Raw genomic sequence first — 23,711 nt, 5'->3', positions numbered from 1 at the left:
CGCTGAGCAGCCAGCCCAGCCCACTTGGTGAGTTCCAGGTCAGTGAGTGACTCTGTCTCAAAAAACAAATTGGTTGTCATCTAAGGGATGACACTGAAGGTTGTCTTAATGGTCTTCACATGCATGTTCATAGAACTACTTGGCACACGAACATCACATAAACACAGCTTTGCCTAATTGAAAAGCTTCCAGTCCCCCACCCCCAAATGTGTAGGAGACCTGAGGAACAGCATTTGAGGCATAACACACACACACACACACACACACACACACAGAGAGAGACAGAGACAGAGACAGAGACAGAGAGAGAGGACTTTTGGTGGTATCTCAGACAATTCTTAAGGTAGTCTTCAGAAACTTTTACAGGGAAAGGATGAAAACATTTTCTTGCCTTTTCCCAACCAGCTATATTTCTGACTGAATACTGAACAAGGACAAGTGGTAGAATTAGACAAAAAAAATTCAACATTTTATAACATCTAATAAATATCTTGACAGAGATCATAGTTCCCTGCACTGATGGGTAAAAAGCTATAAAAAAAACCTTTGTTTTGTTGTTCAAGGTAGATAATGTTGGCATCCACTAATTAATCTCAACTGCACTAAAGGTTGGACAAACACATTTATGTCCTAGTGCCCAGAGTGGTACAGTTGGGCATATATGGCCCTTTCCTAGTAAAGGTTATCTTACCAAAGAAAATCCTTCAAGGAATAAATGGCTATTTTCAGTGACTCTCAGAAGACACAGTAAAGAAAATTTCGAATGATAGAAGTTCTTCAAGATGGAAACTCACATGCAAGTGAATGACAGACATGAGAAAAGGGGGAAAGGAAGCTTCTAGGGGACTTAAAGAATCATGTCAGCCACGGTCAAGCCATGATTGCTCAGTAGGTAGAGGGTTGGCCATGCACACGAAGAATAGAATCCCTAGAACATCTATAAAACACTGAGCATACAGACATGCTTAAGATTTCAGAGCCAGCCTCCCCTAGTCTGCATACTTCAGACACACCCTGGGTTTAGCTCTCACTCAACCCTGTCCTCACAGATACACACACACACACACACACACACACACATGCAGTCATATCAACCTATCCTCACAGTTACACACATGTGTACATACACACTCATGCACAGTCATATCACCCTGTCCTCACAGATACACACACACACACACACACACACACACACACACACATGCACAAGCTCTCATATCACCCAAATGCAGTTCCTGCATTTTGTTAATATTTTGGTTCAAACAATCTGGTTGTAAAACCATAATTTTTTGAAAAAGTAGATAACACTAAGAAATTATTAATTTTAGTATGTATGATAATAATATTGTAGGATTGTTTTAAAGAACATTATGTGTTAGAATCTGTACCAAGGGAGTTTTGCAAGTGCAGCAGGGGAATGGGCCTCACTTGATGACAGGGAAGCCTAAGGTGTGAGAACATGCACTAACAATTGTAGTACAGATTGCTTATGCCTCCCAGCATTTGACACAAGCAAATACACATTTTCTCAGGTAGAATATAGCTAATTTCCCATGGTTAGCCTAAGAGAACACATAGCATAGCATACTATACAAAAAAAAGATTCTTTCAAGCACATTTACAAAAGTCCACCAAGAAGTGAAATTATACTATCTTCTTTCTGAAAGTCAGATAAATTAATTTCCCCAATTAATACAAATAAGTTTCTCTGACTTCAGAGTAAGGAAACAGCTTAAGTAGCACACAGTGCATGTATGTAGAAGATTAATAACATTGGCATTAATGTGTAGGACTCGTGTTCACTGTAGAGCCCCACTTCCTCTGTCAATAACTAGTTTAGAGAAAATACCGTAGGCAGTCTGAGCTTTGTCCCACCTGCTCCATCACTGTGATATGGAAGAGCTGATGGACAATATGCTGTATTCTTATAACATTTTATTCCAAAACTGGGAGTCCAGTGTTGGCATGGTGGCTGTAGTGTGGAGTTCTGGCATAGACAACTAAGTGATAGAAAGGAAGTGTCTCTGGAGAAGATACTTGGCCATCATGAAGTATTACAAATAAAAATGAGAAAGAACAGCAATTTAGCTTAAGAAAGAAAAAGCCAATAGACTTGGACAAGCGCTTTACCAAAGAGGAAATTCTGTAAACACATGTTAATATGCTTAGCCTTGGTAGTCATCAAGGACATGAAAACTGAAACCACAGTAAGGTTCCACTAAGTAGCCACAGGGATGACTCAGAAGTGCTGGCAAAACAAGCATTGATGAGCCATGGAGTGGCAGGGCTCGTAGCATGGGCGTGATACTGCTCATGCTTGTAACCAAGACTTTTGCTTCGCAGCGGAATGAAAAGACATGTATGATTGTGTCCGTAAGAACCTGGAACTCGAAATATCCTTTTACATTGAGTGAAGTGGTGAATTCATCTGTTATGATACTGCATCCTAACAGAAAGAACTAAGCCGGCACCTACATCAGCATTTGACTCCTCAGAGACAAGTTTGAACGAAAGAAACCAGTCACCGTGGATACAGAGTGTGTGACTGTGACTGTGGGAATTCCAAGCCAAGCAACATCAGCCAGACTTCATAAAAGCAAGACAAAGAGGGCGCGTATGTGAGAGAGGCAGGCCGAGAGACACATACAGGAAGAGAACTCTAAAATTCATCTATTAAATATCTGTAAATATTTTCTATTATTGAGAAGCCCCATTCCTGTCTCTCCAAAACCCTGCCCATTCAGAGAATCTCCTAACGAAGGGAAGGCACCAAAAAACCCAGTTCTGCATTCTTGGCAGCTATGGGACTTCCTTCCCTGAAGCTGCCAACTGCCCAAGTCCCTGTCTGAAGTCAGCTTTTGACCATACTTGGGCACAAACCCAGCTTGTGGCAGACACACGACCCCTTTCCTACAACCTATGTAATCTCCCTGCTTAGTTCAGGTGTGCGGATTCTCCAGCCTCAGTCTCTGGAACTGGAGAACCCACCCGGGAGTTGCTTTGCTTAAATAAACCTGTTACACTTTTTCACTTCAACTTAATTTGGTTTACTACTTTGGCAGAGAAGCCTATTATCCCTTCACCCTCTTCAGGTTCTGAGAGTTCCTGTATCTTGGTGATATATCGGAGATTTAACATTTCATTTATATTGTCTGATATAAATTGGGATATAAAGTTCAATATTCTTTAGTGGTTCTGTGATTCTGGAGAGTTCATCTCAATTATGCTCATGTATGTCCTGTGGTCTTGTATGTTTTCTCTCATGCTTGTCCTCAGTGCCTTTGCCCACGCTAGCCCAGCAGTTGTTGCTCAGCTGGTCCTTTCAAGAGTCCACTTTTGTTCTTGTTGGCATTGCCTGTGGTTTTTGTTTGATACATTTTGTGACTTTGCCACCATCTAATCTGTTACTTCCTTCTTGCTCTTTGTGTTTTGTTTGGTTTACCTTTCTTTACTGTAGTCTCTTGAGATAAAAAAAACTTATATTATTTTTAGTTCACTCTTGATAGTGAACAAGCATTTCAAGATAAAAACTTCTCTAAGCTTCAGTTGCCTCTCATGCATTTTGACGCCATGTGTTTGGTTTATCTTAAACCGTTTCTTGATTTTGCTCAGTTTCCTGACCTAGGAATTGTTTCCAAGTCAGTTGTTCAGTTTTCAAGTGTTTGAAATCTCTTTTCTCAACTTGTTGTTGATTTCCAGTTAAATTTTGTTGTGTATTTCTTGCTATATTTTACTTAAAGCCTTTGAAGGTATATAGCGAGGGGCTGGAGAGATGGCTTAGAGGTTAAAAGCACTGGCTGCTCTTTCAGAGGTCCCGAGTTCAATTCCTAGCACGCACATGGTGGTTCACAACCATCTGTAATGAGATCTGGTCTCCTCTTTTGGGGTGTGTATACATAGTAAATAATAAAATCTTTTTTTAAAAAAAGTATATAGTGAACTGAGACCCTCATCCCTACAAATAAGGACTTAGCAGTCTTGTGTGGATATTGACTTTCATGTAGAAATGAGAGTTATTCGTCTGTTATGGACCTAAACATCTAGTGTTTCAGGTGCAGTGGAAGCTTCGATAGAAACAGCTGCAGCAGAGAAGGAAGTAGAGCCTTTTCCGGTCCCTTCATTTTCCAGATGTGACTTCTGGGATGAACAAGCTTCTATTGTGTGTATATATACCACATTCTGTCCATCTGCTCGGCTGTTGATAGACATCTGGCCGATTCCATTCCCTGGCTATTGTGAATAGCGTAGCAGTGAGTATGGGTGTGCAAGTGTCTCTATGGGGTCCTGACTGTGACCCTTAACTCAGTCATATGATAGTCCCTTTAAAGAAATTACACTTCTCTCTCTCTCTCTCTCTCTCTCTCTCTCTCTCTCTCTCTGTGTGTGTGTGTGTGTGTGTGTGTGTGTGTGTACATATGCAGAATCAGAGGACAGTGTGCGGAGTCTGTTCTCTTCCATCATGTAGGTCTTAAGGATTGAATTCAGGTCACTGAGCTTGGCAGCAAGCACTTCCACTACTGAGCTATCTTTCTGAATCTCCTGTGATAGCATGCTTTTTAGTTTTTCTGAGAAATTTCCACTGTTTTTCATAGTTAACTTGTAATGGATTAAGTAAAAATGCTACGGATCCCCGAGTGGGCAGCAGGCATCAGACAGCTGTCTGAGAGCAGTCAGTCACAGGCAGGGATGGTGCCCAGTTCCCCAACTGGCTGCAGTGGGCCACGAGTCCCAGGCAGGGAGCCGCGTGGTGGATGAGAGACCTCGACGGGGGCAGCCAGTTTCATGAGGAGAGACAGACAGATGGACACACCACTAGAACACGCCACAGGTCTCCAAAGGAGGCTGGTCCCAGGCAGTGAGCCACGCATGGGGGAGAGACAGAGACATAGACATAGATAGGCATGTCATGCAGAGTGAGGTTGGATATTTATTTAGTGGGTTATGGAAGGGAAGGGGAGAAGAGCAGAGAGAGAGAGAGAGAGAGAGAGAGAAGGGGGAAGGGGAGAAGTGGGGAAAAGGGAAAGACCGAAGCTGCCTCTTTGAGAAGGAGAAGGAAAAAGAAAAGACTTGGCTGCAAGCAGGAAGGAAGATCTGCTTCTTTCAGTGGAGTGGGGAAGTGGGTGTGGCTTGTCTCTTAAAGGGACAGGACTGATCATTACATAACTATCTTAAGAAACAACAAAATACTTTAAGACAAAAATTGTTATAGAAAAAAGACAGTCTAAAATAATAAGATAATACTATGTTAGAAAGAGGTAACAATTATAAATGTATATGTACTTATCAAGATAGGTCCAAAACATATTTAGTGGAAAATCACAGAATTGAAAAGGGAAATGAGGAACTCAATTATAAATGAAGACTTTAATCCTTCTGCTTTGGTATATGGTTGAACAATTATAGATACAGAAAATGAGAATGACATTGTTGTTCACCCTGAACTAATCCTTCACCTCAACAGAAATAGAACACATACTGTTCAGAATATGCTATGTATACCGTTCACAAAAAGCAGGTCCCAGAATCCTTTCCCATTGTTTTCAGTTTTAGGTCTCAGCTACCATTGTCTCCCAGCCCCTTTAATATTTCTTATAGAACAGATGTGCTAGCAACTGATTTTATTCATCTGGGAACATTTTCATTTTAACTTCAATTTGGAAAGAATTTTAATGCATTTGTTTATTCGTATGTTGGGATGGGTATGCCAGGAGGTCAGAGAAGAACTTGAGCAAGTTCTTTCCTTCTGCCATGTGGGACCTGAGGATGGAGTTCAGGTTGTCAGGCTTGGCAACAAGAGCCTGTGCCCACCGAACCGTGTCACTGGCCCCTTAACTTTATTTTGAAGAATAGTTTTGCTAGATGTAGACTTCTTAGTAGACATTTTGTTTTCCAGAAGAGTTTCCACTTTAGCTGGCACAACTGTAGAGTTGAATCTCCTGCCCAGATGCTGAGGGTTGCCCTCTCTGGTCCCGTGGCCCACAGAGGACCATCCCAAGCCAGAACTGGCCAACACTGCTTTCCCTTCACGGAGCTTCGCATGGCGCTCAAGCATTTCTTTTTTCTCCTTCTATTAAAATAGACTTTTTTTTCATACAGTGTATTCTGATTACAGCTTCACCTCACCCTATGCCTCCTGCACCTCTCCAACTCCCCTCCCATCCAGATCCACACCCTTTCTGTCTCTCTCTCTAGAAAATAAATAAGCATCCAAGGAATAATAATGAAATAAAATAAGATAAAAAAAAAACAAGCAAGTTGGAATATGACAAACAAGAAAAAGAGCCACCGGACGTGGTGCACACACCTTTAATCCCAGTTCTTGGGAGACAGGCAGGTGATCTGAGTTTGAGGCTAGTCTAGTCTACAGAGTGAGTTCCAGGACAGTCAAGATAACATAGGGAGACCCTGTCTCAAAAAAACAAAACAACAACAACGAAAGAAAGAAAAAAAAAGAGTCAAAGAAAAAGCATAAGAAATGCATACAGATACAGACATACATACATGGTTACACACTCGGGAATACTAGAAAAACCCTAAACCAGAAGCCATCATATATGTAACAACAACCACCTGGCTTAATATTGTAAGACAACCTCCAAAGACGCTGTCCAGTTTGTTTTGTGTTGACCACCTACTGCTGGGCATAGGGCCTACCCTATCTCTTCAGTGAGATTTTCTTAAAGGAAACTAATTTTTCATTTGTAAGTGTCTAGGGTGGGAACTTGTGTCCACTATTGCTTTCAGCTCTAGGGCCCGTCTGGTGCAGACCTGTGCACGCCACCACAGTCTCTGAGTTTATATGTGCTCCAACCCTGTTGTGTCTACAAGACTCTGATTCCTTGGTATTCTTATCCCCTCTGGTTCTTAAAGTCTTTCAATTTCCTCTTCTGAGGGTTTTCTTGCATCCTGAGGGGAAGGATTTGATGGGGACTTCCCATTTAGGCCTGAGTGTTCCAAGGTCTCTCATTCTTCGTATAATGTCTGGCTATGGGTCTCTGTATTTGTTCATTCCTATCTCTGCAGAAAGAAGATTCTATAATGGTGGCTGAGCATGGATATGGGAGTAGAGCATAATGTATTTAGGAGTCCTTATTGCGTGTGGGGCATCTCTGCAAATGCCACAGGCAGCAACATAGCGATCCTCATGCTGCAAGAAGGAAATCTGGTTCAACTTGGCTTTAGTTAGCTGGCGTTGGTTCATACTTTTAGAGTCTGACCCTAGGCAGTTTATTTTAGACATATTTAATTACAGTACAACGTTGGAAAGCAGTTTCCTGGTGACCATTATCACAATAAAGCCTAAGGTGTAACTACATGGAAACTCTTTTGCAAAGGGCATGTGACCTCTTCCATAAGAATGGATTCTATAGCTTAAGGACCTGGGGAGGACCTGTTATGGCCTAGGCCTTCATAGAGGTCACCAGGCTACAACGTACCTATGATATCTCCCTTGGAAATAACTTCTATTGGCCTAGAAACAATGCTAAAGATAAAGGCCTGGGGATAAAATGTTTTTTGAGGGATTTGGGTGTGGCCTGGCCCTGTAGATAACACAGATCACCAGGCTATTACCAACGTCTACTCCCAGCCTTCTAGTGGAAAACAGGTATATATCTCCTCTATTGGGGGAGACAACTCTACCTGTTTAGCATTCCTGTTTCCTAGTATTTATCTGTGAGCACAAGGGCCTTGTGCCCTCTACAGTTGCTACTTAAGCAGTACAATTGTTCCTTTAGCTGTTCAGTAGCTTTTGGTTTTCGCCTAGATCCCTGCCTACCTGTTCTCACATTCTTGGCCTCCCAAGCAGCACTGGGTATGGGCGCCATCCTAATGGAGTGGGCCTGAAATCAGACACTGATTGGTTACTCTCACATGCTTTGTTCCTCTGTCATACCATCTTTTGTTGGTGGGTCAGTCTTGTAGACTGAAGGTTTTGTAACGGGGTGGTGTGCACCTTTTTCCCCGTGGTAGAGTACAGAGTACCTTCTAGTACCATGAGTACTAGTCAGTAGGGATGAAGGCTCTCATAGCACCCGCTTGACTTCTTTGTGTTCAATGGGATGTGTAGGTGTTGTCTTAGCAATAGGGCCTTACCATTAGTTTGTGGAGAGCCACCAATAGCCTTGGCAATCGCCAGGGTTGTTTGAGGTTCCCACTGGGACCCCTTTGGACAACAATTTGATTAGATGTCACTCATTCCCAGTACTGGAAGCTTCATTTGGTGATGAGAGATGTCCAGTTGTAAGTCTGTCTCCCTGTTATTTGGTGATTTCATTTAGATCACCTTCATATATGTATATAATGTAAGAAAGCTCCATGTACTAGGTTTCCATACAGCTCCTCAAATGGCCCTTGTTTTCAGCCCCCTCTCCCTTTATTCCCTCCCTTGCCCTCTTTTTTCCCTCCCCTTCCCTGTTGACTTTCCCATTCCAGTTTCCCCACCTTGTTCATCCATAACTATCTATTCTGTATCTATTCTATTCTACTTTCTAAGGGGATCCTTTCTTCCCCCCAGTCCCTTATTCTCTACCTAACTTTTGTGGTTACATGGATGGTAGCTTGTTTATTAATGGCATTACTATTATAATCTGCTGGCTTATCCTGTCTCCTGGGTACCCTGTCCCTTTAAGAGACAAGCCCCTCCCAATCCCAACCCTTCCCTTCCCCGCTGAGGCAAGCTGATATCCTGTCTCCTCCATCTCTCTCCTGAAGAGATAACTCCTGCTCTCTCTTCTCTCTCCCCCTGTCTCTTCCTTTCTTTCGTCTTCCCCCTTTTCCCCTTTTCTTTTCTCTCCATAACCCACTAAATAGATTCTATACCCAAACTTTCTCTACATGATGTATCTGTCTCTCACCCACTTCAGTCTCCCATCCGCTAGGGTGACCTGCCAAGGCCTCGGGTCACACACTGCAACCCCTCATGGGACCAGCTACCCCTCATGGGACTGCCACCCCTCATGGGACCAGCCTTCCCCATCCCTTATATCTCTACCACTACCCCTCGTGGGCTGGCCTCTTTCCTGCCCACAATATACCTTCCCCCCACCACCACCCTTATATTTCTGTGGTTACCCATTGTGGGACTGCTGCCCTGTGTGGGAACAACCTTCCTGCTCCCCTTACTATATGTTTAAAAAAGAATAACAATTACAGATAGCATCCACATATAAGCAAATACATACCGTATTTGTCTTTCTGGGTCTGAGTTACCTCAGGTTGATTTTTTTCCCATTCCTCTCATGGTTTTATGTTTTAATGTTCGAGTAATATTCCATCATTTAAATATGTATGTACACTTTTTAAAATTTCAGTTCTTTTCTTGATGTCCCGTTTTCTGAGTTCTTTATATATTTTGGGTAGTAGCCCTCTTTCAGATGTGTGGTTAGTAAAAATGTTTTCCTGTTTCCTAGACGACTACACTGTCTGTATAATGATGTCCTTTGCCATCAGAACCTTTTCAGTTTTACGAAGTCTCATGTGTTAGTGATCTTAGTGCCTGTGCTATTGATGTTCTGTTCAGGAAGTTGTCTCCTGTACCAGTGCATTCAAGACTATTCCCCACTTTATTTTCTATTTGGTTCAGTTTATCTAACCTCATGTTAGGTCTTTGACACATTTGGAGTCCAAAGTGATAAGTATGGGTCTACTTACATTCTCCTACATGCAGCCTTCCAGTTTAACCAGCTTCATCGTTCAAGATACTGTCATTTTTCCCAGTGTTTATTTTTGGCTTCTTTACTGGAAATCAGGTGTCCACAGGTGTGTGAACTTTTTTCTGTGTCTTTAATTTGATTGAATTGATCAGTGTGTATGCTTCTGTGCCAATATCATGCTATTATTATTATTATAACTTTGTAGTACAACTTGAAGTTGGGAATGGTGATACTTCCTGTAGTTTTTATGATTATTAAGGAGTATTTTATCTATTCTGGGTGTTTTGTGTTTCCATATGAAGCCAAAAATTGTCCTTTCAAATTCTGTGAATATTGAAATTTTGATGGAAATTGTATTGACTCTGTGGATCACTTTTGGTAGTGTGGTCACTTTTGCTACATTAATCCTACCTATCTATGAGCATGGGGGAGCTTGCCATCTTCTGATATCTCCTTTAGTATCTTTCTTCAATGTTTTACAGTTTTTAATCATACAAACTTTTTTACTTGCTTGGTTAGAGTTACCCCCCCAAGATTTTATGTTATTTGAGGCTATTGTTAAAGGTGTTGTTTCCCTGATTTCTTTCTCAGTCTGTTTGTCATTTGTGTATAAAAGGGCTACTGATTCTGTGTGTTAATTTCTTATCCAGATATTTTACTGAAACTATCAACTGTAGGAGTTTCCCAGTGAAATTTTTCAGGTCACTTATGTATATTATCATGTTGACAGAGTTTTCTGTCCCGCCCTGTCCCACAGCCGTTCAGTCTCAAAGAAACACACAGAGGCCTACATTAATTATAAACTGGTAGGCCTATTAGCTCAGACTTTCTTATTAACTAACTCTTATTCGTACATTAACCCATTATTCTTGTCTGTGTTAGCTGTGTGTCTTGGTACCTTTTGTCAACGAGGCATTCTCATTTTGCTTCCTTTGTGTCTGGGTGACAACTGCAGACTGAGTCTTTCCTCTTCCCAGAATTTTCCTGTTCTGGTCGCCCCACCTATACTTCCTGCCTGGCTACTGGCTGATCAGCATTTTATTAAAACAATACAAGTGACAAATCTTTGCAGGGTACAAGGCCATTGTTCCACAGCACTGTCATAGCATCTGCAAACACAGATGCTTTGACTTCTTCCTTTTCGAATTTCCTTGGTCTCCTTCAGTTGTCTCATTGCTCTAGCTAAGACATCAAGGAACTATATCGAATAGGTGTGGAGAGAATGGACAACCTTGTCTTGTTCCTGATTTTAGTGGAATTGCTTTGAGTTTTTTTCCATTCAGTTGATGTTAGCTACAGGCTTTCTGTAAACTGCCTTTGTTATATTGAGGTATGGCCCTTGTATCTAATCTCTCCATGACTTTTATTAAGAAGGTGTTGAAATTTGTCAAAGGCCTTTTCTGTATCTAATGAAATGATCATGGCTTTTGTCCTTCAGATTTTTTATTTGGTGGGTTACATTTATCGATTTATATATATATAATATTATATATATAATTTATATACATATGGACCACCTATGAATCTCTGGATAAAGTCACCTTAATCATGGTGGATGATCTTTTTGATCTGTTCTTAGATTCAGTTTGCAATATATTATTTAGAATTTGTGCATCTCTGTTTATAGGAAAATCAGTCTGTAAGTCTTTCTTTTCCTTTCTTTCTTTCTTTCTTTCTTTCTTTCTTTCTTTCTTTCTTTCTTTCTTTCTTTCTTTCTTTCGGTTTTTCGAGACAGGGTTTCTCTGCAGGTTTAAAGCCTGTCCTGGAACTAGCTCTTGTAGACCAGGCTGGTCTCGAACTCACAGAGATCCACCTGCCTCTGCCTCCCGAGTGCTGGGATTAAAGGCGTGCGCTACCACCACCCAGCTTCTTTTTTTTTTTTTAAATTATTGTTTGTTTGCTGCTGTTTTTCCCAGGCAGGGTTTCTCTGTGTAACCTTGGTTGTCCTGGAGCTACCTCTGTAGACTAGACTGGCCTCGGATTCACAGAGATCCACCTGCCTCTGTCTCCCAAGTGTTAGGACGTAATTACTTTTCTTTGTTCATTCATTATGTAGTTTAGGTATCAGGGTAACTGTGACCTCATATATTGAATTGGGCAATATTACTTTTGTTTCTATTTTGTGGAATAATTAGAGTATTGGCATTAATTCTTCTTTGAAACTCTGCTAGAATTCTATGCTAAAACCATCTGACCCTGAGCTTTTTGTGGCTGGGAGACTTTTAACTACACTTTCTGTTTCACTAAGGATTATCGGTCTTTATCTGATCTTGATTTGATTGTGGTAGGTGGTCTCTATTGAGAAAATTATCAATTTCTTTTAGATTTTCTGATTCAGTGGAGTACAAGTTTTTTTTAGGTATATCTTTATGATTCTCTGGATTTTTTCAGTGTCTCCTCTTCTTATCTCTGATTTTGTTATTTTGGATCTTCTTTCTCTGCCTTTAGTTGATTTTACTAAGGGTTTGTCAGTCTTACTAATTTTCTTAAAGAACCAACTTCTTGATTCATTGATTGTATTTTGTTTGTTCCTGTTTTATTGATTTCAGCTCTGAGTTTGATTTCTTGCCATCTACTCCTTTGGAGTGTTATTTCTTCTTTTTGTTCTAGAAGTATGCCATGAAGTTACTGATAGGAGATCTGTTCAGTTTCTTTATGTACACAGTGCTATGAACTTTCCTCTTTTTGTTTGTTTGTTTGTTTTTCGAGACAGGGTTTCCTCTGTAGCTTTTGGTGCCTGTCCTGGAACTAGCTCTTGTAGACCAGGCTGGCCTCGAACTCACAGAGATCCACCTGCCTCTGCCTCCCCAGTGCTGGGATTAAAGGCGTGCTCCACCACCGCCCAGCTGAACTTGCCTCTTTTCTGCGTCTCATAAGTTTGGGTATGTTGTATTTTCATTTTATTCATTCTAGAAAATTTTTTAAAATTTTTCCTAATTTCTTTCTTGACCCATTTTTCATCAGTTGTCCAGTTTCCATGATTTTTATAAACTTTCTCTTGTTTCCTCTGTTGTTGATACCCAGCTTTAATCTTCAGTGGTCAGATAGGATGCAGGGTGTTATTTCAATTTTCTTGTGTCTGTTGAGACTTTCTTTGTGTTCAGATGTCACCAGAGGCTTTTTTTTGTGTGTGTGTGTTCCACCCAGTCCTGTAGCTGCTTATAAAATAATCACTCAGAGGCTTAATATTAATTATAATTGTTTGGCCGATGGCTGAGGCTAGCTATTACTGACTATTTCTTACATTTAACTTAACCCATTTCTATTAATCTGTGAATCACCACATGGCCCATGGTTTATCTGTGGTGCTCTGGCATCTTACTCCTCTGGTGGCTGTTGGAATCTCTCCCAACTCTGCCTTCTTTCTCCCTGTATTCAATTTGGCTTTCCTGCCTAGCTATATTCTGCCCTACCATAGGCCAAAACAGATTTATTCATCAATCAATAAAAGCAACACATATTCATGGCATACAGAAGGATATCTCACATCATCCAAGTTTGTGGTCAGTTTTAGAGAAAGTTCTATGTGGTGCTGAGAAGAAGGTAGATTCTCTTGTATTTGGGTGAAAAGTTCTGTAAATAATCCATTTGGTCCATTTGGTTAATAATGTCAGATAGCTCTAGAATTTCTCTGTTTAATTTTTGCCTGGATGGCCTTTCTATTGATGAGAGTAGGCATGAAGTCTCCACTGTCGCTGTGTGAGGGTCGATGTGTGATTTAAGCTGCTGTTGGTATTGTTTCTTTTATGAACTTGGGTGCCCTTGTGTTCCAACAAACATTTCTAAATTGGTGTCTGCCTTGGATTGCTTTCCAGGGGTTTGGTGGGGAGGTTGTTTGTGTTGTTTTTAATAGTTGTCCAGTGTTTTATGCTTGCTGTTGGGAGAGAAAGCACATCGAGTTCCCCATGTACTAAGCTGCTAGTCTTCTAAAATATCCCCAAGCTGTTGTTGAAGTAGTTATTTGAAACATCTGAGGAGTTTGTGGGGCTGTACAAACTACTCTGTCGTGAATTTTGTGGCATTTCTCCCCATGCTTGGTTCTGCTGTGTCATTGGACAGGTTCCTGTGTTCACAGGAACTGGCAGAAACTCGAGAGTGTTTTGTGTTCTGTCAGTAACGGAAGCAGCTTCTCCCCTTGGCCCTTGGGCCTTCTCTGGGATTTGTAGTGTCTGATCCTCTTGAGGAGAAGCAAGGCAAGCATTCTGCATGTCATTCATTAACCAATTATTCTCGGTGAAAACATGGCTTTAGTAATCTTTTTTTATGTCTGGTATCTTCCACATGTGGCTCCTTCAGGACAGTTGAATTTTTCCATTCTTGTAGATTCATTTCTAAACATATAATCAAAGTAAAATGTAAACCTTCAATTAAAATTTTCCTAGAAAACAATAAGATGTATGTACAGCTTCACATTTTGATTTTTCTTTACTGAGGACCTTAACATCAGTATTAATTTTATTTAATGCAAAGGAATAAAATAATAAAAGCTAAAATAAGTTTGTTTATATAGGTTTTCAACTTTAGAGAATGAAAGATTAGATTTTATAATAGAACGTCGATGCAAGTAGTGAGCATGCAATTATTGCAACGGTTGCTAGGAGAGTATATTGTAGTTTCAATGTTGATTATTTATGTACATTATAACTGAGAGGACCACAGTGTACCAGGCAGAATGCTTTGTGTTTGTAGTCAGTTTTCTTTTATTGGGAGCTGCTGCGCCCGCCCAGTATATCTCTGATGCTGCGCGTCTGAAGCTGTGAATCACTAGGTCTACGGGTTGAACTCTGGGCTTAGGATGAATTGCCAGTCTTCCAAACTAGTCTCCTAAAATTTTCATGGTGGGAACAGATTCCAGGGACATATGCCTGCTCTGCCATTGGCATTCCATGGGCTTTTTTTACCAATCATACCATTTAAAAATTTTCCCCAACAATGGACACAGATTAGCTGTTGCTACTTGATGTTTAATGAGAGACCATGTAGAGAAGTTTACACTCACCTAAAGCCCCATGTAAAAGATCTTGTTAAGTACTAACTATGACCATGCTCATGAATAAGCAGAAGTGTCTCATCTTCTGTGCAGCCCTAGCCCTGGCCCGGCAGAAAGGATGCCAGGAACACCAACACCTTCTTCATTGTCTGCCAATCTGTTTTCCACTGGTGAGATTTTGTTAAAATGTTAATTTGTAACAAAAAGTATCACAAGTAAAAACCTGGATAAACAAATGTCAACTTCTGTACAGAATTGCTGTTAGAATGAGTGCATGTTTTCCATAAACCATAAAACATTTGAATTCTAATTCTGGAGGAGAGCATCCAGTAAGCCTTTTGTGCTGTGGCTGTGTTGATATATTTCTAAACTTAGGGGTATATAAGAATAATCTCATGTGTGGTGTGATTGCGCACACCTAGAATCCCAGCACTTTAGTAGACTGAAGCCTGAGAAGGCCAGCCTGGGCTACATACAGGTCTCAAAGCAAACCCCTAAAATAATTTCCGTCATACTTCAGTCTCTCAGTGGTACATATATCATGTATATTGCTTTGCCTATTTAAAATATGGATACAGAGGAAACATTAAAATTGTTTGAACAATGGTTGTACATGTTTTTGTCAAGTTTTTTCAAACCAGAGTGCCTTTTTCTTCCTTTATAGTCTTGTTGACTCGCTCTGACTATGGCTTGCATTATGAAGGGTTTCTGTGGTGGAAACCCTTGTCTGGAAATAATGAAAATCATAATTTTGGAAGCATTTGAGGGTGGTTGGTTATGAACATGACTTATTTTGTATATTAGAGGAAACTTTACTACTGCATTGGAAATATGGGCCAGAGGAGACTGAATGATACTTGCCTAGCGGGAGAAAGTTAATGTGTGATAGGAGAGGAGATTATAAACACAGATTTGAAATGAAGATATAATTTGAACATTCTTTGAAATAACAAAATAAAAACTATCTGCAGCATGTTAGTGGAAGGACTCTGGGTGGATGGGCGCAAACACGGCTACCAAGAAAGGTTTTCTTCTTCTTTTCTTTCTTTCTTGTTTTTGTTTGGTTGGTTTTGGAGACAGGGTTTCTCTGTAGCTTTGAAGCCTGTCCAGGAACTAGCTCTTGTAGACCTGGTTGACCTTGAACTTACAGATCAGCCTGCCTCTGCCTCCTGAGTGCTGGGATTAAAGGCGTGCGCCACCACCGCCGCTGCCGTCACCACCACCACCACCACCACCACCACCAGTTTTCATTTTTTTTTAAGCTACCAGCCTCAGAGATTGCATGCACACACGCATCCCAGTGGCAGCAACAACAGACATGAACTCAGGGTTAGTGTTCCCTTGTCATTTTCTTTGAGCAGAGGCCAAACTGGTTTTTCTTATATGGAACGAAGATGATAGGGCCTAGAGAAAAAGCTCAGTGGTTAAGAGCACTTGTTAGTCTTGCAGAGTCCCAGGTTCAAGTCCAGCCCCACATGGTGGTTCACAACCATCTGTAAGTTCAGTTCCAGGGGATCCAATGCCCTCTTTTGATCTCTGAGGCCACCAAGCACGCACATGATGTACATACATACATGCAGGTAAAACACATAAAATTAATAACTTTTTGATTTTTGTTTTTAAAAATCAATAGATGGATATGGAACTACTATTTACAGTGTTAAATACTTACGTGGTGGATGGGGAAAGTATTTCTTAAAATGTTGATGGTTGCCAGACGGTCGTGGCACATGCCTTTAATTCCAGCACTCAGGAGACAGAGGCAGGTAGATCTCTGTGAGCTAGAGAACAGCCCGGTCTACAAAGTGAGTTCCAGGGGAGCCAGGGAAAACCTGTCTCAAAAAAAAAAAAAACAAACCAACCAAACAAACAAACAAAAAATGTTGATGGTTCAGCGTTTTCCAGAACCTTCTGGGTTCCTAATGGGAACCTACTGGGCATCCTGACTTGGGGTGCTAGCTGGACATGTAGCATTTGGGATGCTAGGTAGACGTGTAGCATTGGTATTTTCCAAAACCCTTCAGACCCTGAGAGCTCTGGTCCAGCTGGTGTTGATGTGGCTGACCTCAGTGAACCACGCCTCACACGCAGCTCCCTGACTTGTGGTGCCTGTCCTCACCAGTGCTTGGTAAGAGTGCTGCAGCCATTCTGGGTGAGCATGTTTGAGTTCTCTCTCAGGTGCTCTTTGAGCGCCTTCTCCCTGGACTGTTAGCTTGCGAGCCAGGATGAGTCAAGCACAAAGCGAACGGGAAATGTTCATGTTCTTTAGCGTTTTCTCTGTATATAAAACATTTCTGTGGAAAACGAGAGCCTGTGTGGAATTCTTTGCTATTGCTTCTATACACATAGCTCTTCTGGGCCTTTCTTCCGCTGTCCTTACCTCCTATTATCTAGCTTCTGAAAGCTTTGCTATACAGCGCAGACAAAAGATTTGTAGACCACAATAAAGACCATGAACTCTGGAATATAGCGGCTAGTTTTTTAGCCAAATGTAGTCCCATGAAGGATTTTAAAAAAAAAAAAGGCTAGAAAATAGATAGAAATCTAAAGAAATGCTTTCTATGAGTTCTCATTAGAAGCACAATACAAATTTCTGTGATACTTTTAACAGAAACGATATAAACTTAGAATTTTTTTACTTTATAATGACAGAACGTGTGAGATCCTCAGAAGTATGGATTTGCATGAACTTATAAATATACACATTTATTGAATTGTTTAGTCTTTGTTACGTTGAATTTCAGTCAACTATTAAAAAAGTTCCGTTCTTAGAATTTTAATAAACTTCTATGTGATCATTCTTATAAATGAAACTGGTTTTTTAAAAAATGGTGTAACCGGTGTTTAGAATTTTTTGCTTTTCTTGGGATCCCAAAATGTGTGATGCAGTATTATCATAATAACAATTAATTTGTATTATCCATGTTCACATGATCTTAGGAGTAAAAATGGAGACAGCATAGAAAAGTTTAAATTTTTACATCTTTCCATTTGAAATTGTCATAAAATGACAGCAACAGAGTCCTGTTACTTTTGAATTAAGACCCATAATCCGAGTTTGCGAACCCAGAGGTCTCTTAGTTTTTTATGCAAATACTGCTAACGTGAGTTTCCTATTGATTTTTTATAAGGGGTTTGCATTTAGAAGTCATAATTATTTGTGGCTTTAGTGGGATTCTTTAATATATTGGAAAATATTTGTATGTGTGTGTAATATATTTACACGTGTATGCAGGTATAAGTGGAAGGCCACATGTGTGGCAGTCAGAGGAAGACATGGGGCATCCTGATGTACTAGTCTCCACTTGGCTTCCTTGAGTCAGGATGTCATTTAGCTTGGAATGGGGCAGGCAGCCAGCAAGCTACAGTGATCCTCCTGTCTCTGCCCTGCATAGCACTGCGGCTAGAGGGGGCACATACTCAGCCACACCCAACTTTTACATGTGCTGGGGATTTGACTCAGGACACCATGCTTGAACAGCAAACACTCTGACCCACAGAGCCATCTCCTTAGCCCCTGGAGAGTTTTTAAACCAAGTATTCAGTCGGTGATGATCAAACCCTCTCTTTTTTAAGGTAGTTACTTTTCTTATGGGAACTTCAAAGAAGTAAACTAAATGAACCACTTTGTAATATTGTATATGCACTAAATACTTTCTCCTTAAAACATCTTCCTGATTTAAGCTTAGAAAGTGAGATGAAAGTAGTAACATTGTAATATTCTTTTCAGAGGACAGAATATGGGTTGCTTTTAGTTCTTGTCTGTAAAATGGTGAAATAAAGAAGTATTCTTGTCTGTGATGCGGTGCTGTCTTGAGACTGATTATAATGGCTTTATGCCAACAATGGACACCTAGTGTTTCCTGCAAGTCAAAGCCGGGAAATTCCTTTGTGATATCTCAGTACAGACGAAAAAGTCAGACCTAGAAGAAATGTGCAATAGACAAGCACTAAAATAAAACACAAATGAGAACCTGTGAATGTGGTCTCCATGAGTCTTGAAGAATGAAGGAGATAAAGAGCTTTTCCGAGGAGACATCCAGGCATCGACACAAAGCAATAATAAAGATGCTAAAGTTTTAGAATAAATGCTCTTAAAATTCAAAGAGAATACATCTGAGGAAGAGAGTTGAGCCATCTCTGTTGCAGTTAGTTAGAGTTGCCGCAGAGAGCACTTTCTTGTTTGGTTTGCTTTTTCCTGCAGCATTCTTGGTGGCATTTTGGCAGGTACTTCAGGTGCCAGATGATTTGGTTAGATACTCAGTAAACATCTGAGAAGTAACTTATTTTTAAGAATCTTGAGTGGGGTTCTAGTGAGTAATTTAATAAAGTACAAGACCCCAGGAAAATGTCAAAACGGGTGACTTTTCTTAATTGAAGTGGTATCTTTTAAGCTAAGAATTTTCTGCTGGGGATTTATTGACAAGCTTGATACTTAGATATAATTGAGGCAAATGGTTTCTTATGCTTCTTAGATGTCATGCGTGCAGGTGTCTTTGATTTTAAAAGTCTCCTGTAAATGATTACCTTTCATAAATGACACTCTGTTAGTGGGTCTTCGTAATTGCTAAGTTGATTCTTTTTAATGTTTGTGAGTGCATGTATGTATGTTTGTGTATTGCATGTGTGCAGGCATATACATACATTTGTAAGGAAAGGTATTGGGTCCCCTGGAAGTGGCGTTACTGACAGTTGTGAGCTTCCATCTGAGTGTTGGTAACTGAACCTAGATGAAAAGCAGCCAGTGCTCTTAACTACAGAGCCATCTCTCCACCCCCACTAATTTGATTTTTTACTTTAAAGGGTTATATATCAGTGTATTTGTAAAATAACAAAATGTTTTTTTTTCATTGTGCTTTCTGATATTAATTCTCAGCAACGACAACCTTCTGGATATTAAAGCTGTGAACGTACAAGAAGCTCTTTGTGATTATGTGCAGTGGTGGTCTGTCCTCTAGGCCTGATGCTGGCGTGACTAAGAGTATTAAAAGTGTCCATTATGCCTAGTCTGTTTCTAAGTCAGGGTCTATTGACTATCCTTTACAGTCTCTGACTGTGGGCTTATTGTCCTGTTTGTTTGTTTGTTTGTTATTTTATTTCGTTTTTTAAATGTGTGTCTAGTTTTTGTTTGTTTAGGGGGTTTTGCTCTTTCTGGCTATTTTGGTTTGCTTTGGCGCTAAGGATTGTTTTTATAGTCAGCACTATGGTTGGTATGTTTTGGGACTCCACAGCACATTGGCATTGGTTCTCTGCCACTCAGTTATGCCTGGTCATCTTAAGCCTGGTCATCTTAAGCCTGGTCTGGACAGACGTTGCATCATGTGAGTGTTCTCGTGGTTACAATAACACTTTTTTATAAAGGTAGCTACAGCCGGGCAGTAGTAGTGCACGCTTTTAATCCCAGCACTTGGGAGGCAGAGGAGCAGAGGCAGGCAGATCTCTGTGAGTCGAGGCCAGCCTGATCTACTAGAGCTAGTTCCAGGACAGGCTCCAAAGCCACAGAGAAACCCTGTCTCCAAAAAACAGAAAAAAAGGTAGTCACTTTATGAAATTGAGTCATGTTATTTAGCACTGTTGTTTTTACATAAATTTAAAGTCTTGTTAAAATCTTTCAGTATCTTGATCATTTTGGAGTCTTGAGCTTTTCTTAATTGGTGCAATTCTAGGTACCTTACACTTCTGGTCCATAATGTCAGTATGGAGATAGCTACCCAACTACTTGTGAAAATGCTGGGTATTTTCCAACTTGAAGTCAGAGCAGGACCTAACCAGTACCCCTGGTACCTTCCCTCCTGAGAGAGTTGCCTTCTGGCTTTGTTAGGGTGGGTGAAACTGAGGGCATCCTCTGGGATGTGGTTCTCACAGTGAGGCCTCTTCTGGTCTTCAGATTTGGTATCAGGGTTACCAAGGTCTTTGCTCTGTCTAAAGCAGAATCCCAGGGTCTTCCACACTGCTTAAACTTGGACACCTGTGTCCTCCTGTCAGTTCTGAAGCAGTGCTTGCTGGTGGCACCTTCATGTTCTCACCTGACCCCAAGTGTAGAATTTTCTAGAGTTCTGAAGATTGACTTTTGGCTCTTCGCTTTCCCCATTGTTCCTTTCTAGTGTGGCACTGGTGCAGCCTACACGTGTCAGGGCTGCTGTACTTGGATCTGTTTATATTCACATTTAAGGATGTCTTCGTCTTTTAGTATTCCAGTTCTGTAATATTTTGCAAAACTCCTCAGTACTTTTCTTTTTAATATTTTTAGGGTTTTTTCCCCTTAGAGGATACTTACCTTTTAAGTCTTTCATCCATTTAAAAATAATTGGAATCACTTTGTAGCCAATTAAGCTGACCAAGTCCCTTTCCCCATGAGGGCCTGATGTATAGAGATTGCAGATTGCAGGCTTCTTGGTGGTATGTGCAGCCTCTCACCTAGATGGGTTGTCCTAAGGGACCTTGACAATAATTTTCTGGCAGTTATTCAAGTCCCTGATCTCAGTGCAGTCCCCAGTCTAGGCTCCAGGCAGGTGTATGTGGCGCCTTTGGGAAGCCCCAGCACAGTGACTGGGATTCACAGAGGCCAGACCTTCATATCCGTTCACCCCAAGCTGCAGGATAAGGACACGTGATTGAGGCTCTGCGTAAAGCCAGGATCAGGTTCCCTGGCCACCACCAGAAGAAGTCTCAGAGAAGTGGGTTTGAAGACAGGGTCACTGAGAAATAGCTTATTCTTGAGACTACGGGATCAAATATACCCCAGTTGCCGTCCCCTGGACAAGTGGCAGGCCCTATGTTCCTGAGGGCTTCCACAGTGTCTGCTGTATCCTACCAGATCATGTTTAATAATCTCACTTCCAGTACAAAAAAATGGAATTACATGTGTATATTAATTTTAGTAGAGTGTTCTTTTTATGAATTTGAATTTTGCTGTCCAAAAATGCTATTTTTGAGATCTTGTTTAAATTTTTCAGTATGATTTTATGAATTTGTCAGTATGAATCCTGAGTTTTTCCTGTGTATTTTTTGATTTTTTTTTTTTTTTTTTTTTAGGTTTGGCATTTTGGTTTTTTGATTGGTAATGTGAATTGTTCCAGCATGTCACTGTGGCACTGAGATAAACACTCCCAGGCATTTCTTATGTCTGGCGATGTTACAGATGACTTGACTCTCCCTTTCTGGCTTCTGCTGTCGTGTAGAGAGGATGCGGTCTGATCAAGCATGCATGTTTATCCCGTTGCACTTCAGTCTTGCAGCCTGTGAGAGCCTCTCAGACAGCCGTGAGCAGTTATTGGGGCAATAGCATCGCTTTCTTCTTTCCCAATTTCTGTGTGGATGACCAGTGCTTTACCATCTGTGGTAGTGTACACCCTTACTTGGAACTTGCATTAAGGTCCACTAATATTCAAGTTATATTATACCTGTGTAGTAGTAGTTGGTGGTGGTGGTGGTGGTGGTGGTGTGTGTGTGTGTGTGTGTGTGTGTGTGTGTGTGTGTGTGTGGTTACGTGTTTCCATTTTTTTTTCCCAAGAAAGGTACTCCTTCTCAGTTTCTGGTTCTTCAGAGCCCCTTTCTCTGTTAGACACAAAACATATAATGTGTTTGTAGTTGTCTCTGTAATAAGACATCAGCCATAAAATCATGAAACTGTTTATATCCAAGTGTCCATTGAGAACACTTTATAGTATGATGAACAGAAATTGGGAATGCTTCTCTTTCTGCCGTGTGTCACTGAATTTAACTATATAGCCCATTTCATGTAATCACATAGTGACCTCTTGAAGTAAACAGATATTTGTTTGTTTACAGCAAACTAATGGTGGAAATAATAAATAACCCAAAGTTTTATGGCTGATAGTACCTAACAGTTAACAGTTTTGACCTGTTCTTATCTAAATAGCCAAGGAAATAACCTTTTAAAACTGCATCAAAAGATGTGTATGAATGAGGGGAAGGTGTGCTGTACGAGAAGGAACCTAGCGCTGAAGAGGCTTCCATTTCTTCCCATGTCCTGCTCAGCCCAGAGAGCAGTGGGGCTGAAGTTGGAGCTGTTTTTAGTGGCTCCGGAAAAAGAAAGCCAGACGTGGAAATAGCAAGCCTTGTTATTGACTCTGTGCGGCCGGCCGCTGGATTGGCCTCGAGTGGGTGGCTTCCTTCCCATCCCATTTAAATTCTAGGTTAGGTCAGTGTGCACCCATGGAGTGATGACTTAAAGGGGACTTTACTGCTTTTCTTTGAAATTAGTACCCGGATGTTGTTTTTATGCTTGGACTCAGTAATGACTGTGTGGCAGCATCAAAGGCATCTTCAAGACACAAGTGGCTGAAAAGTTTTGAGGCTTGTATTTAGCATGAAAGTAAACAGTGGCCAACAGTTATGAAGTTAGAACTGTTCAAGGGACATTAAGGAAATGGGACTTACAGAGTGATGGTTATGTTTGGGGCAGAAGTGAAGCAGGGTCAAAGACGTGTGGTCAGAAGACCCTGCTGGAAAGGGAAGAAGGCTATCAGCATCACAGAGGGGCGTGGCACATCTGTGCTGATTTCAAGGTGACATAGCAATAAATAACTTGAAAGTTGTCAAAATATTAAATTTATCAGTATAAATCACTTTCGATATAAACACATTCAGTATCAAGAATGATAAACTGGAGCTGGGGAGATGGCTCACCTGGTACAGGACTTACTGCATAAGCACGGGGCCTGTCAGGTCCCCTGCACTCTCATAGAAAAGCCAGGGTGGCAGCATCCACCCGAAGCCACAGTGCTGGGGCACTGGAGACAGGAGCCGCATCTCCATGGGGATCGCTGGCCAGCCAGTCTGAGTCAGTGAGTTCCAGCTTCCATCAGAAACCTTGTCTTAAAATATAAGAGCAACCAAGGAAAGCAACCGGCACTGACCTCTGACCTCCATATGCTCGAACTTCTGTATGTTCCACACACGTGTGAGTATGTATACATACACACACATAATAAGGACATATTTTAAAAAAGACTTTATAGAGAAAAGTAACTTTTTTAGAGATATATTGTCAGTGATTTTTTATTAGAACCAAAAACAGTTAAGAAACTTATTGTGTGAATTTA

General features: G+C 40.8%; 1 protein-coding gene and 1 non-coding gene across 7 annotated transcripts in view; both read left to right on the top strand.

Moving 5' to 3' along the window:
• Nucleotides 1–23,711, top strand: part of Lrrc28 (leucine rich repeat containing 28) — a 122,088-nt gene that overhangs the window by 47,940 nt on the left and 50,437 nt on the right. The gene's annotated exons all lie outside the window — the stretch shown is intronic.
• LOC119803129 lies at nt 20,962–21,096 on the top strand. The gene has a single exon (XR_005283545.1). It is a non-coding gene; the product is annotated as a small nucleolar RNA SNORA70 (small nucleolar RNA).

Source organism: Arvicola amphibius, chromosome 12 (genome assembly GCF_903992535.2).
Source record: "Arvicola amphibius chromosome 12, mArvAmp1.2, whole genome shotgun sequence".
In the NCBI taxonomy this organism is placed as follows: Eukaryota; Metazoa; Chordata; class Mammalia; order Rodentia; family Cricetidae; genus Arvicola; species Arvicola amphibius.
The sequence above is the reverse complement of the archived record's forward strand: the minus strand, read 5'-3'. Positions and strand labels throughout refer to the sequence as shown.